At 43.1% G+C, this 15,140-nt stretch overlaps 1 protein-coding gene across 2 annotated transcripts in view; it reads right to left on the bottom strand.

The window, feature by feature from the left end:
* CANX (calnexin) overlaps nucleotides 1–9,463 on the bottom strand; it is a 32,497-nt gene extending 23,034 nt beyond the window's left edge. Inside the window, exons 1-2 of one of the 2 annotated variants that reach the window (XM_075993730.1) lie at nucleotides 9,272–9,463; nucleotides 2,539–2,731 (exon numbers count right to left, since the gene is read on the bottom strand). The gene's annotated coding sequence lies outside the window, so the exon portion shown is untranslated. The remainder of the gene's footprint in view (nucleotides 1–2,538; nucleotides 2,732–9,271) is intronic. The other variant, XM_075993729.1, reaches the window with a different exon arrangement.
* Between the last annotated feature and the right edge of the window lie 5,677 nt (nucleotides 9,464–15,140).

Here is a 15,140-nt window from a genome sequence, read left to right as displayed (position 1 = left end):
GGCATGTGCCACCATGCCTGGCTAATTTTTTCTATATATATTAGTTGGCCAATTAATTTCTTTCTATTTATAGTAGAGACGGGGTCTCGCTCTTGCTCAGGGTGGTTTCGAACAGGCATGCGCCACTACGCCCAGCTAATTTTTCTATTTTTTTTTTTTTTTTTTTTTTTTTTTTTGTAGACACAGGGTCTCACTCTTGCTCAGGCTGGTCTAAAACTCCTGGCCTCCCAAAGTGCTATGAACCACAGTGGCTGGCCAGGAAACAAAATTTCTAAAAATAGACTGAGGGTGACCTTGATATCACATATATCTGCCCATGTTTTCTGAGTTTATGAATAAACTGTGGTATTAATTCTACTAATCAAGTTTTTTGTTTTTGTTTTTTTTTGAGACAGAGTCTCACTTTATTGTCCAGGCTAGAGTGAGTGCCGTGGCATCAGCCTAGCTCACAGCAACCTCAAACTCCTGGGCTCAAGCGATCCTCCTGCCTCAGCCTCCCGAGTAGCTGGGACTACAGGCATGTGCCACCATGCCCAGCTAATTTTTTTATATATATATCAGTTGGCCAATTAATTTCTTTCTATTTATAGTAGAGACAGGGTCTTGCTTTTGCTCAGGCAGGTTTTGAACTCCTGACCTCGAGCAATCCGCCTGCCTCGGCCTCCCAGAGAGCTAGGATTACAGGCGTGAGCCACTGCGCCCAGCCTACTAATCAAGTTTTTGAGTTTAATTTAGTATCAAGATAAACTTACAATATTATAACCTATCTCTTATCTAACTTACAAAAAAAATACAAATTTGTTAGTACTACTTAAGACTCATGCTAGACTTTTCCTTCTATTAAAAGATATCAAAGGGCCGGGCGCTGTGGCTCACGCCTGTAATCCTAGCTCTTGGGAGGCCGAGGCGGGCGGATTGCTCAAGGTCAGGAGTTCAAAACCAGCCTGAGCAAGAGCGAGACCCCGTCTCTACTATAAATAGAAATTAATTGGCCAACTGATATATATATAAAAAAAAAAAATTAGCCGGGCATGGTGGCGCATGCCTGTAGTCCCAGCTACCCGGGAGGCTGAGGCAGAAGGATCACTCGAGCCCAGGAGTTTGAGGTTGCTGTGAGCTAGGCTGACGCCACGGCACTCACTCTAGCCTGGGCAACAAAAGCGAGACTCTGTCTCAAAAAAAAAAAAAAAAAAAAAAAAAAAGATATCAAAAAAGTTAAATTTCCAAAACCAATTATTGACATCAAATTGCACAGAACTATACACACACCACATAAATACACATAGAAACTGGTGAAATCTAAATAAGATCTATAAATTGTACCAATATTAACTCCCTGGTTTTGACATTATACTACAGTTTGCTACCATTGGGGGAAGGTGGGTGATGGGTACCCTTGTAATGACCTCTCTGTAATATTTTTACAACTTCCTGTGGGACTTCAAAATTAAAAGTTTTTTAAAAAAATGTATTACTGGATCAGTGAAATGGTTCCTCAGAGTTGATCAAAGTTGTCTATAAACAAACTTAAAACAGACCTGGTCTTCTAAAGCTGTGGGCTGAGGACTAGTATTGGTCCCTGGCCTATTAAGAACCAGGCACACACCAGGAGTGGCAGGTAAGCAAGCGAAGCTTCACCTGTATTTACAGCTGCTCCCTATGGCTCACATCACAGCATAAGCTCTGCCTCCTGTCAGATCAGCAGGAACATTAGTTTCTCATAGGAGCCAGAACCCTACTATAAACTACAAACTGCACAGGTAAAGGTCTAGGTTGACAATCTAATGCCTGATTATCTGAAGTAGAGCTGAGACAGTGATGCTAGCGCTGGGGAGCAGCTGCAAATTCAGATTATCATTAGCAGAGAGGTAAACCATCTACGCTCCCCTCCATGGTAAAATTATCTTCCATGAAACTGGTCCCTGGTGCCAAAAAGGTTGACGACCACTGCTCTAAAGCACAAAACTGGCCGAGTGTGGTGGCTCACGCCTGTAATCCCAGCACTCTGGGAGGCTGAGGCAGGTGAATCGTTTGAGCTCAGGAGTTCAAGACCAGCCTGAGTAAGAGCGAGATCTTGTCTCTACCAAAAAAAAAAAATAGAAAGAAATTAGCTGGACAACTAAAATTATACATATATAGAAAAATTAGCTGGTGGTGCATGCCTATGGTCCCAGCTACTCGGGAGGCTGAGACAGTAGGATTGCTTGACCCCAAGAGTTTGAAGTTGCTGCGAGCTAGGCTGACGCCATGGCACTCTAGCCTGGGCAACAGAGACTCTGTCTCAAAAAAAAAGAAAGGGTTTTCATTTTGGTAATCAAATATAATTATCTATCTATACCCAGGTAAAAGATTCTCTATCTTCTAGGATCACAGATACAAATGTGAACAAATATATACAAAGCCAAGAAGAAATAGGCCAAACATGTACACATTTATAACATACAGCTTTACGGTTTGATTCTCAAAGATAGAGCAAAAAAGCCCAGGGCTCAAATCCTCAGATCAGAAGTAATTTTCAAGATTACCTAAGCTACTCACATTTGATATTTCAATCCACTTTTCTGAAAGAGTGAGTTAAATTCTAGAGATGGAAGCTTCTTATTTTAAAGCTGATGATTCATGGCCAGGAGCGGTGGCTCACGCCTGTAATCCTAGCACTCTGGGAGGTCGAGGCGAGCGGATTGCTCGAGGTCAGGAGTTCAAAATCAGCCTGAGCGAGACCCTGTCTCTACTAAAAAATAGAAAGAAATTAATTGACCAACTAAAATATATATATACAAAAAAAATTAGCCGGGCATGGTGGCGCATGCCTGTAGTCCCAGCTACTCAGGAGGCTGAGGCAGTAGGATCGCTTGAGCCCAGGAGACTGAGGTTGCTGTGAGCTAGGCTGATGCCGCGGCACTCACTCTAGCCTGGGCAACAAAGTGAGACTTTGTCTAAAAAAAAAAAATAAAAATAAAAAAATATAGCTGATGATTCAGAGAATTTATTCCTCATACACAGGGCAGCATGGTGCATGTGGTGGACCTGGGTCCCAGTGTCTCTAGGTCCTCTGGGTGGCCTTGGTCAACTTATTTAACTCCAAAAGTCCTCTTTCCCTATTTTATAGATGTGGATAATGGTGCTACTGCCTCAAAGGCTTGCTATGAAAATACAAAACGGTAATATAAAGTCTACCAGAGTCTAGCACTTCATAGGCATATTCAAATGTTTTGTTCTTTGAAACATAATTCATACAATCATAGTGAAAATTTTTAAATTCTCGTACCTGACCAAAAGGTCTAATATGCCTGGATGATTTTACATAACAAGAAAAACTTGCTTTCTTCCAATAATGTTATATGATTTCTCCTTAACTCTTCTTTGCAACGGTGTATATGTAATTTTAGCATTTGGATACAGAAATTTCTGTTTATTTATTCCTGCTTTATCAAATAATTATTTTTCTTTGTGAATTTTCCTAAATTAACATTTTTTTATTACAATTGTGTTCTCAGCACACTTTTTTTCTTTTTTCAAAGTCACACTCTGTCACCCTGGGTAGAGTGCAGTGGTGTCATCATTGCTCATTGCAACCTCAAACTATTGGGCTCAAGTGATCTTCCTGCCTCAGCCTCCTGAGTAGCTAGGACTACAGGCTCACACCACCATGACTGGCTAATTTTTTCTATTTTTGGTAGAGAAATGGATCTCACTCTTGCTCAGGCTGGTCTCAAACTCCTGAGCTCAGTTTTCCTTCCATCTCTGCCTCCCAAAGTGCTAGGATTACAGACGTGAGCCACCTCACCTGGCCTCAGCACACATCCTTAAAAAAAGACAGTCCATATTATTTTACTACATTTAATAACATACATGAGACTTCAAATGAACACAAATATTCTATTTTTTAACAGAGGTAGGCATGCTCTGCATCTATTTCAGCAAATCCAAACAACTATTTAGATGAACTTTAGGAATGGGCAAATACTAAAGAAATAGTAAATTTCTCACTTCTCAAAGGCAGAAACTTTATCCTCAGTAAAGGTCCTCTCAGAAAAAAAGATCATTAAAACAATTGTGGGCTCAAAGTATTTTCAGGTTTCTTTCTATATTTTATTTTCAAGTGAAGAGATAATTTCTTTGTCTCTGAATCAGGCTAAGGAAGTCCCGTTCTACTGATAGTTTTTGTTGAATGTTTATCATGAAAGAGTGTTTTTCTCCAACTATTGAAATGATCATGTGGTTTCTGTTCTTTATTGATGTGGCATACAAGACACACATTCATTGCTATACGTCGAACCAACCTTGCATTCCTGGGATAAACACCAGTTGGTCATGGTGTATCACCCTTTTTATATGTTGCTGGATTTTCTTTCCTAGCATTTTAGTGAAGAATTTTGCACCTGTTTTCAGAAAAGATACTGGTCTATGCACAGTGGCATACCTCTATAATCCCATCTACTAAGGAGGCAGGTGGGAGGATCATTTGAGCCCAAGTGTCAGAAGCCATCCTGGGCAACATGAGGCCTTGTCTTAAAAAAAAAAAAATGGGGGAGACACTGGTTTATGAAATATCATAAACAAAGACAAAGAAGTCTTTGTCTTATTTTGGTATTATCAGGGTAATATTGACCTCACAGAGTGAGTAGGGAAGTTTCCCCATCCTTCATTCTTCAAGAGTTTGTGAAAGACGGTGTTAATTCTTCCCTAAGTATTCAGCAGAATTCACCAGTGAAACAGACCAATTGGAACTCTGCTTTTATTTGTGAGACTGTCTTTCAAAAGAAGAAATTTGAGCCCTAATTCCTTTAATCCATGAGAAATTAGAAAGAGGAATAGAAAAAAATGACCTAATGTTCTTGGTTGTTTTTAAAAAACATTAGCAAACTTTTAAAATAGGCGGTATATAAGGAAAAAGAGGCAATCTTTCATGTAAGCTATCTATTCATCTAATAAGCACTTTTAAAATTTTGATTTGTGGTTTATAGACATTTTATGTAATCTAATAACTCTTACAAGGACCCCTGAAGACTATCATCCCCATTCTACACACAAGGAGACTAAAACTAAGAGAAATTACATTATCCATCCAAAGTCAAAGATAGAGATATAACAGTGTTCATGAACTGGAACTCAAGTCAGCTCCAGGAATCCTGGCTGACTACTTAAACTTGTCATCTTGGTAAATTACTAACCTCTGGGCCTGTTTCCTCAACTCTAAAATGACAATTAACAATACCTACCTCCAGGCCGGGCGCTGTGGCTCACGCCTGTAATCCTAGCTCTTGGGAGGCCGAGGCGGGCGGATTGCTCAAGGTCAGGAGTTCGAAACCAGCCTGAGCAAGAGCGAGACCCTGTCTCTACTATAAATAGAAAGAAATTAATTGGCCAACTGATATATATATAAAAAATTAGCCGGGCATGGTGGCGCATGCCTGTAGTCCCAGCTACCCGGGAGGCTGAGGCAGAAGGATCACTCGAGCCCAGGAGTTTGAGGTTGCTGTGAGCTAGGCTGACGCCACGGCACTCACTCTAGCCTGGACAACAAAGAGAGACTCTGTCTCAAAAAAAAAAAAAAAAAAAAAAAAAAAAACAATACCTACCTTTTAGAACTGTTGTATAAACAAAATGCAGGCCGGGTACAGCAGCTCATGCCTGTAATCCTAGCACTCTGGGAGGCCAGAGGTGGGAGGACCACTCAAGGTCAGGCATTCAAGACCAGCCTGAGCAAGAGCGAGACCCCATCTCTACTAAAAATAGGAAGAAATTAGCTAGATAAATAAAAATATATAGAAAAAATTAGCCAGGCATAGTGGCGCATGCCTGTAGTCCCAGCTACTCAGGAGGCTGAGGCAAGAGGATTGCTTGAGCCCAGGAGTTTGAGGTTGCTGTGAGCTAGGCTGATGCCACGGCACTCTAGGCGGGGCAACAGAGTGAGACCCTGTCTCAAAAAAAAAAAAAAAAAAAAAAAAAAAAAGCATATCAAGTGCTTATGACAGTGCCTGGTTTACAGCACATGCTCAACATTAACAGTGATTATTATTATTACTAGATGTTGCTCAGTAACATAACATTTTTTTATTTGGGATACTCAACTGATAAATATAATGCAAATCTCCCAAAATCCAAAACAATTCTGACCCAAGCATGTTAGATAAGGGATACTCAACCTGTACTACTTTTGGTACCTTCTGATCTTATTACCACATGCATCTAGTCAAAAACTAAAAACACTTATCCAGGTCTCATCCCCTTTTAGGAAAAAAAAAAAGTAAATAAAAGCATTTAAATTCCTGATTATTGTCTTAGAGAAAAAATAAAAATTAAAAAAAGCATTTAAAGAGGACAAATACACAAAATTCAAAGTAGTCTTTATCGTAAATGCTAATCCATTTTAAAATAAATCTATACTGCCTTACTTACATGTTGGATTTTGTTTTTAGCCGACAGAAACATTAAAATTGATTTTTCCATAGCACTTTTCCCCTTTAACCTTAAAGTAGGTTTAAGATGTAAATACTCAAAATATAATTTAGATTTCTAAATTCTTTAAAAAACAAAATTCTCAAATAATTTTTACAGCTCACAGTTAAGCTTAATTTACAAGTACATCTGTTGCAGTAACAAAGCATTCAACTAGTACTTTCCTGACAAGTTTTACTGCAAGCTATATAGGTTACAACTATGTTTGGGCACTTTTTATTATTTCCTAGGAAGTATTATTAGCTGCCAATTCTCCTATTTGCAGTTCATTACACTTCTCAAAGTAATTTTTTTTTTTGAGACAGAGTCTCGCTCTGTTGCCCAGTCTAGAGTACCTCAGTCTCCTGGGTTTAAGCAATCCTACCTACCTCAACCTCCCAAGTAGCTGGGAATACAGGAATGCGCCACCATGCCCAGCTAATTTTTTCTATGTATTTTTAGTTGTCCAGCTAATTTCCAATTTTAGTAGAGACAGGGTCCCGCTCTTGCTCAGGCGAGTCTCGAATTCCTGACCTTGAGTGATACTCCTGCCTCAGCCTCCCAGAGTGCTAGGATTATAGGCATCAGCCACTGTGCCTGGCTTCCAAGTAATTTTCTGTTCAACATTTTATTTACACCTCTTGTTGCCCTGTAAAGGTGAAGCATCCAGGAGACTTCTCATTCTCATTTTATGTTATGGAAACCAAAGTGGCACATAAGCTAGTTATCATGCTGGACCCAGAATTCAAGTCTCATGAGTCTGCATTCATGCTTACCAACTGCCACTTTATCCCTTTAAGCTGTATCACAGGGCAAAGTGAACTCTGTAACTAAAAGGATGCAATTGTAAGATTGCCAAAACTGCAGCAACTGACTTCTGTCATAACATTTACCTTTTGTGGCCCCTGGAAGATAATGTGCTAAATGAACTGTAGAGTTAAGATAATGAAGGGGGGTGGGGCAGAGAATGCTGGCACCCATTTTCAGATAGGTTAGAAAATTACTCTAATACATAGTTCACTGGAGCTTTCTCATGATCCAGTTACCTGGGCTTATTTGTGTACTCTGGCTAATAGAACTCCCATACAAATTCTTTACCTCTTCTCTAGATATAATTAGAGGAAATCTACATTTGATCAATATGATGGTTGATTCTATTCATGTCTATTCATGACTCTCAAACCCTGCTGGGAAAAGACTGATTAAACAATTTTAGAGGTCAACACAATTCTTTCCCTTAAAAAGGAAAACAAGGCTGGGTGTGGTGGCTCACACTTTTAATCCTAGCACTATGGGAGGCCAAAGTGGGAGGATCCTTTGCATTCAAGAGTTTGAGACCAGCCTGAGCAAGACCCCATCTCTACTAAAAATAGAAATTAGCCAGACAACTAAAACTATATATAGAAAAAATTAGCTGGGCATGGTGGAGCATGCCTGTAGTCCCAGCTACTCGAGGCTGAGGCAGGTGGATTGCTTGAGCCCAGGAGTTTGAGGTTGCTGTGAGCTAGGCTGACACCAGGGCACTCACTCTAGCCCAGGCAATAAAGTAAGACTCTGTCTCAAAAAAAAAAAAAAAAAACTTATTAAAAAATTGAGCAAAATCTTCCATTACCTAAATTAGAGATAAGGAAACTTAACTGTGGTTCATCTTTGTCCTCTCAAGCTTTTAATATTCAGCTCAGTTTAACTTCCCTAAACTAGCAATCACTTGTGTTATGCCCAGCAGTCAATCCACAATATCAGTTTCTTCCTCCGTTGCCATAAATGTGACTTCAGGACCTGGGAAACAGTACTTACCCAACTCAAAGACGAGGATATCAGTGTAGTGTACCAAAAGCATTCAGATTATAATAATTTATTGCAATAATTATTCAGCAGTTACTATGTATCAGACTTCCCTGTCTTATTTTATACAAATCTTAACTTAATCCTCACAAGTCCATCAAGTAACCATCACTTGGCAAGAAATGGGCACAAAGGGTAAGAACTGCCTAAGCTGATTCACGTAGTAACAAATGACCGATTAAGGACCTCAACCAGGGCCTTCACCTTAACCACTACACCAGAACTGCCTAGACCTCAACTATAATGCCAGTGATCATTAAACTAATCACATGACCTTGGGCCAGTCATTTCAGACCTCTAGACCTCCACTGTAATAAAACAAGGTGTACTTAGCTTTCGGGTTCTTTGCTGCTTTTAATGTCCTGTGACTCTCTGACTGGATTACTCCCCATACCCAAATAGGTGCTTTAACTGTTAAGACTAAAGTTTTTCAACCCCTGTGCGTTCTCGCTGTAGTACATTCCCCTTATCCTTTAGGGTGCTAGGATCAAGTCTTCGCTTTACGATTTTATTTTCGAATACTGAACAGTAACACTAACCCTAAATATCCTCTCGATCTAATATCACCTTTCCCCACCCACCAATAGGGGTACCTACTAGGCCCAATCCCATTCCAGACCTTTGCCTGGTTACTTCAGCCCACCATTCGGCTGCCCAGGCAGCCAACAAGAGGCCTAAGAAAGTCCTAGAAGCAAAGCTACAGGAATAAGTTAGCTTTCCCAGAGGTCAAGAAAGGCTCTAGGGCACCTGCCACGCCTCCCGAATCCAGCGGCACGGCCTGGGCCTGGCTCCTCAACCGAAGGCGCCGGCGTTTGGGGCTCGTCCCTCAGCGCAGACATGTCTGCCAAGGCCAGGCCGTCTAAAGCCAGCCCGTCCCCGCGGCCCGCGGCCCCCGGCCACGCCCGACCCCTCGGCCGCGAAGGCGCGCTCCTAGTCCCCCTGGGTGCTCACAGGCCCCAAGACGCGCGCAGGCCTTCGGTCTCACCTCCAGCCTCCCTGGGTCCGCCGGCAGTACCCAAGCCTTCTCCCGCCCGCACACCTGGCCCCGCGCTGCAGTGGCGACGGCAGCGGACGGGGTCCGACCGTCACGTGCCGCAAAACCAGGAGCCCTCGGCCACCACAGCCGCGCGAGCGAGCCCCACTGCACGAAGTCCGGCCCCGCGTCCGCCCCTCGCTCCTGAGTAGCTACAGCCAACGCTAAGTCCCGCCCCCCGTGCAAGCTCCAGCGTCCGGTTGGTCGGCGCCGACATCGCTCCATGCACCTTCCCATACGCCCCCTAGGGCTATTCTTCGTGGAGTGTGAGGATTGGCCGAGAGTGAGGCAGGAAGTGGCTGTCGGTTGGGCGAGAGGTGAGGGGGCGGACCACTGTAGATCGGCCCCCGGGCGCGCGCGTCTGGAGGCGGGGCGGCCGGGCCAGGCGGGCGTTACCGCGCGGTTGCCCTGCTACCTTAGCTGGCAGGTCGGCGGCTCTTCTGTCCGCTCCTGTGGTCGCCAGCCCTCGGATGCCTAGACCCGGACCCGGACCCGGGACCGGCTTCCGACGGCCTTCCCTGAAGGGGCAAATGGCAGCTGGCAGAAAGGGTGGGAGGTCCGGTCGGCCATCAGGAAGGGTCATTTGCAGCGAGTGCGGCCCCGACAGGGCGCCTGCGGAACCGGTCCTGGCTGCCTCGCCCGGCCTGGAGGTGGCCGCACCGAGCCGAGTAGGCAGGCGCCACCGTTCCTGCAGAGTCATCGCTCTGGGCCCTGAAGCCTGTGGCCGCCTCACTGCCTAACGTAACACACAGTGCAGATCAACAGTTGAGGTTCTTTCGCTTTCACTTTGTGATGTTTCTTGAAGAAAGATTAGAAGTAAGGGCACGGAGACAGACGGACGACAGGATTGAGAGAGAAGGATGGTGCAATGGAAAGATTTAACACATACCCCCGTGTTAGTAACCCACTCTTAGCACAGCTTCTAGACCTTTAGAGGGCCTGATCTCTGACCTCCATTTGTTTGGAGACCCAAAGGCTTTCAAGGGTGGACAAAACTAGTATCAACGCTCTGAGAACCCAGCTTTATTCTCTCCCACCACCTGGAAGAAGAAAGGAGGCAGGGTTTGGTGTCTGCACAAGTTTAGCATCCTCCAACTCTCAGCCCCCAAGTTTGTGTAGGAGAATTTTGCTTTCCTATTTACCTGGGGAGGTGGATATTCAAAGAAAAATGAAATACTGGGTGCCACATATTCCAAATAATGAGCTTAAAATGGAATCTTATATGTGAGCAAAAGTTACTCCAGCAAAGGTAAGTGCTAAAAGTGTGATACTGAAGAGAAGTTAATGGGATTCTGAGGGAATTACTTCTATTATATAGAATGGATGGGAAAAGAGGTAAGACTTGAGCTAGATCTGGTAGGATATGCAGGGTTTCTATAGGTGAAGAGTTGGAAAAAGGCTCCTTTAGATGAGGAAACAGCATGTGCAAAGGAAGGAAAACAGGCATCGTGTTTGGGAATTGGGGACACCACTACAAGAGTGTTTTGGCTGAAGAAGAGTGTTAGAAAAGTGAGTAATGTGAAGTCAGCTCTAGATTTGGGTTGGGATGAGGCCTTGAAGGTGTAGCCAGGGAGTTTACAGGGAGATATTTCAGATTTGGGTCATAATTTATTAATAGATATATATTATAATTTAAGGAAGAATTATTTTAAAACTATTCCAGGGAAATCTGATAGAGTGTAGCAGCTATGAGGCCAGTTAGGAAGCCACCTCTTGCTGTTGATAAAAAGGCCAGAATTTAGTGAATGGCAGGGTATATAGAAATAAAACCATTAAATGTTGATGTTAGACTCAGGAGAATAAGGAAAAAGAGGAAGCAAAGCCAACACTGAGGTTTTGAGACTGGGTGATTGGAGGTAAAGTGTACAGATCCAAAAGACAGGAAAACCAAGCTTGGCTGATCCTGAGTCTGGGTCCAAGACAAAGGACTGGAGATGGGGATTTTTCAACTCAAGTATGTTATTCAAAGGAGGAAGCTGAGAACAAAACCCTGAAGAATGACATCTTTTCCTGATAATCCAAAAAGTAATTTGAGGCACTGAAGTATTTTATTAAGTGAAATAATCATTTTATAGTTCTTAGATGTAGAAGGTACAGAAAATTTTAATGTATTCTGACATAATGATATAATCTACAAGATGGTTTTCAAAATAAATTATTTATATGCATTATAAAATTCACATATCCTTTGACCCAGCAATTCCCTGGTTGCTGACTGATCAGGGTGGTGGTTGCTCAAGGTTGGGATGCTGTAGCAATTTCCTAAAATAAGACAACAATAAAGCTTGCTGCATTTATTGACTTTTCCTTTCTCAAAAGATTTCTCTGTAGCATGTACTACTGTTTGAAAGCATTTTACCCACAGTAGAGCTTCTTTCAAAATTAGAATCAATCCTCTCAAACCCTGCTGCTGCTACAATAACTAAGTTAATGGTAATATTCTAAATTATTTGTTGTCATTTCAACAAATGTTCACAGCATCTTCGCCAGGAGTAGATTCCATCTCAAGAAACCACTTATTTTGCTTATCCATTAGAAGCAACTTCTCATCTGTTAAAGTTTTATCATGAGATTGCAAAACTCCGTCATATCTTCAGGCTCCATCCCTAGGCTGGAGTGTAGTGGCGCGATCATAGCTCACAGCAGTGTTGAACTCCTGGCTCAAGCGTTCCTCCTGCCTCAGCCCCCCAGCAGCAGAGATTATAGGCATGGGCCACCATGCCCAGCTCATTTTTTTTTCATAGATACAGGGTCTTGCTATGTTGCCCAGGCTGGTCTCAAAACTCCTGGCCTGTAATCCTAGCACTCTGGGAGGCCAAGAAGGTGAGAGGATTGCTTAAGTTCAAGAGTTCAAGACCAGCCTGAGCAAGAGTGAGACCCCATCTCTACTAAAAAAAAAAAAAATAGAAAAAATTAACTGAGCATGGTGCCATGCACCTGTAGTCCCAGCTATAGGTGGCTTTGTAAGAAAAGGAAGAGAGACCCAATTGGCATGTTCTTGCCCTCTTGCCATGTGATACGCTTCACCATCTCATCATGCAGTAAGAAGGCCCTCACCAGATGTGGCCCCTCAACATTCGACTGTGAGAAATAAACATCTGCCTAAATAGCTTTTTAAAAAAAGAAATAAACTTTTTTTTATAAAGTACCCAGTCTGTAGCATTCTGTTACAGCAATAGAAAACAGGCTAAGACACATCATTTTTGTCAACTCAGTTCAATTCTGACACTCCACAGATTTAGGGGTTCAGCCCTACAGACTGTCCTCACTTTATTTATTTATTTATTTTTGAGACAGAGTCTCACTTTGTTGCCCAGGCTAGAGTGAGTGCCGTGGCGTCAGCCTAGCTCACAGAAACCTCCAACTCCTGGGCTCAAGCAATCCTGCTGCCTCAGCCTCCCGAGTAGCTGGGACTACAGGCATGCGCCACTATGCCCAGCTAATTTTTTCTATATATATTAGTTGGCCAAATTAATTTCTATTTATAGTAGAGACAGGGTCTCGTTCTTGCTCAGGTTGGTTTCGAACTTCTGAGCTCAAACGATCCACCCACTTTGGCCTCCCAGGGAGCTTGGATTACAGGTGTGAGCCACTGCACCTGGCTGTGCCCTCACTTTAGATGCCTGCTGCAAATGAGGTCTCCAGGCCATATTTCTGCCCATCCATATTTCTGCCCAGCCAACTACAAATTTGAGCATTCCACAAGTCTCCCTCAGGTTTCCTAATTTGCTAAATAGAACCACTCACAGATGTCAAAGTTGATTATACAAATTAGGTCATTCTTTTTTACCCAACTAAAACAGAGTTGAGAGCCCATGGGGAAAAAGCACTCAAGACACAAAGTATTGCTCCAAGAATGTAAGTCTCTGCAAGCCTGGCTGCTGAAACTGCCTGCTGTAATCTGGAATCAGTTTATCTAATAACTGCTGACACAACCTGCTGCAATTCAAACTAGTGTGACCAAGCACTGTCACTCACCAATCAGAGCCTGCCAGCTCCCCAAATTGTTACTAGTGCCAGTGGACTTTCTTTTGAAAAATGTTATCTTTTTTATAAAACCTCTAACCTCCTCTTTGTTCTACGGACAAACCAAAGGCCACCCAGTCTCCATGTATACCCCGAATTGCAATTCTTGACTCTCAAACAAAATGTTTTAAACTTAAAGATTCAGGGCCAGGTGCGGTGGCTCACACCTGTAATCCTAGCACTCTGGGAGGCCGAAGCGGGAGGATCGCTCAAGGTCGGGAGTTGGAAACCAACCTGAGCAAGAGTGTGACCCTGTCTCTACTAAAAATAGAAATAAATTAATTGGCCAACTAAAATTATACAGAAAAATTAGCCGGGCATGGTGGCGCATGCCTGTAGTCCAAGCTACTCGGGAGGCTGAGGCAGAAGGGTTGCTTGAGTCCAGGAGTCTGAGGTTGCTGTGAGCTAGACTGACGCCACGGCACTCTAGCCTGGGCAACAGAGTGAGACTCTGTCTCAAAAAAAAGAAAAAAGCAAAAAACTTAGAGATTCATCTCTATGTTCGACTTCAATATAGAACTCAGGAAAGTGTTTTATTTACATTTACTGGTTTCTTATAAAGGATATGTCAGGAATAGCCAAACAGAAGAGATGCATAGAGTAAGGGATTGGGGGAGAGGGTATGAGAAGCTTCCATGCCCTCTCTGAGTATGCCACCCTCCAGGCACCTCAGTTGTTGATCAGCCTGGAAGCTATCCAAACCCCATTAGTTAGGGTTTTCTATGGAGGTTCCCTTACATAGTAAGCATGATTGCCTAAATCATAGGTGATTGAATTCAATCTCTAGCCTCTCTCCAGTTTCTGGAGGTAGGGGTGGGGATTGAAAGTTCCAACCCTCTAATCACACGGTTGGTTCTCTAGCCTCTCGAGTTCTGTCGACTCCTGGTTATGAGATAGTTATCCAGAGTAGAGAGAACATGCATCAGCATTTTTTTTCCGAAAACAGAATCAGTTGGTTTTGTTTTTTGTTTGTTTTTGGTTTTTTTTGAGACAAGGTCTTGCTCTGTAGCCCAGGCTTGAGTGCAGTGGCATCACCATAGCTCACTGCAATCTCCAACTTCTGGGCTCAAGCAACCCTGCCTCAGCCTCCTGAGCAGCTGGGACGACAGGTGCACGCCACCACACCCAGCTAATTTTGTCTATTTTTAGTAGAGACAGGTCTCCCTCTTGCCGTGGCTGGTCTCGAACTCCTGGCCTCAAGCATGGGGTGTGGTGGCTCATGCCTGTAATCCTAGCACTCTAAAAGGCCTAGGTGAGAGGATCGCTTAAACTCAGGAGTTCACTAGTTGCTGTGAGCTAGGCTGACGCCACCACTCTAGCCCTGGGCAACAGAGTGAAACTCTGTCTAAAAAAAAAAAAAAAAACCCAGAAAATTCCAATGAACATCCATGGAATTAATTTTAAGGAACACTGGGTTGGGATTAGCATAGGGGCAGGAGCAACAGCAGCCCTAGACCACCACTACTGCCACACTTCTTTTTGCATCCCACCATCTCCTGTCACCATTGAGCCTAGAGAAATAGCAAAGACAGGAAAAAGGCCAAGTGAAGGAAGAACTATAGAGGAGATTCTAAATATGCTCTTCCTAAAAAGGTACTTTGCAAAAAAGTGAGAAAACGTGGAAGTGCTGAAAGAAGCCCATGTTTTGTTTTGTTTTGTTTTGTTTTAATAACTGTGTAATTCTTGTGGTTTTTGTTTTTTGTTTTGAGGCAGAGTCTCATTCTGATGCCTGGGCTAGAGTGTCGTGGCATCAGCCTAGCTCAAACCTCAAACTCCTGGGCTCAAGCGATCCTCC

The sequence above is a fragment of the Microcebus murinus genome, chromosome 17, assembly GCF_040939455.1.
Source record: "Microcebus murinus isolate Inina chromosome 17, M.murinus_Inina_mat1.0, whole genome shotgun sequence".
Classification (NCBI taxonomy): Eukaryota; Metazoa; Chordata; class Mammalia; order Primates; family Cheirogaleidae; genus Microcebus; species Microcebus murinus.
Note: the sequence above shows the minus strand (reverse complement) of the source record. Positions and strands in the feature narration are given on the sequence as shown.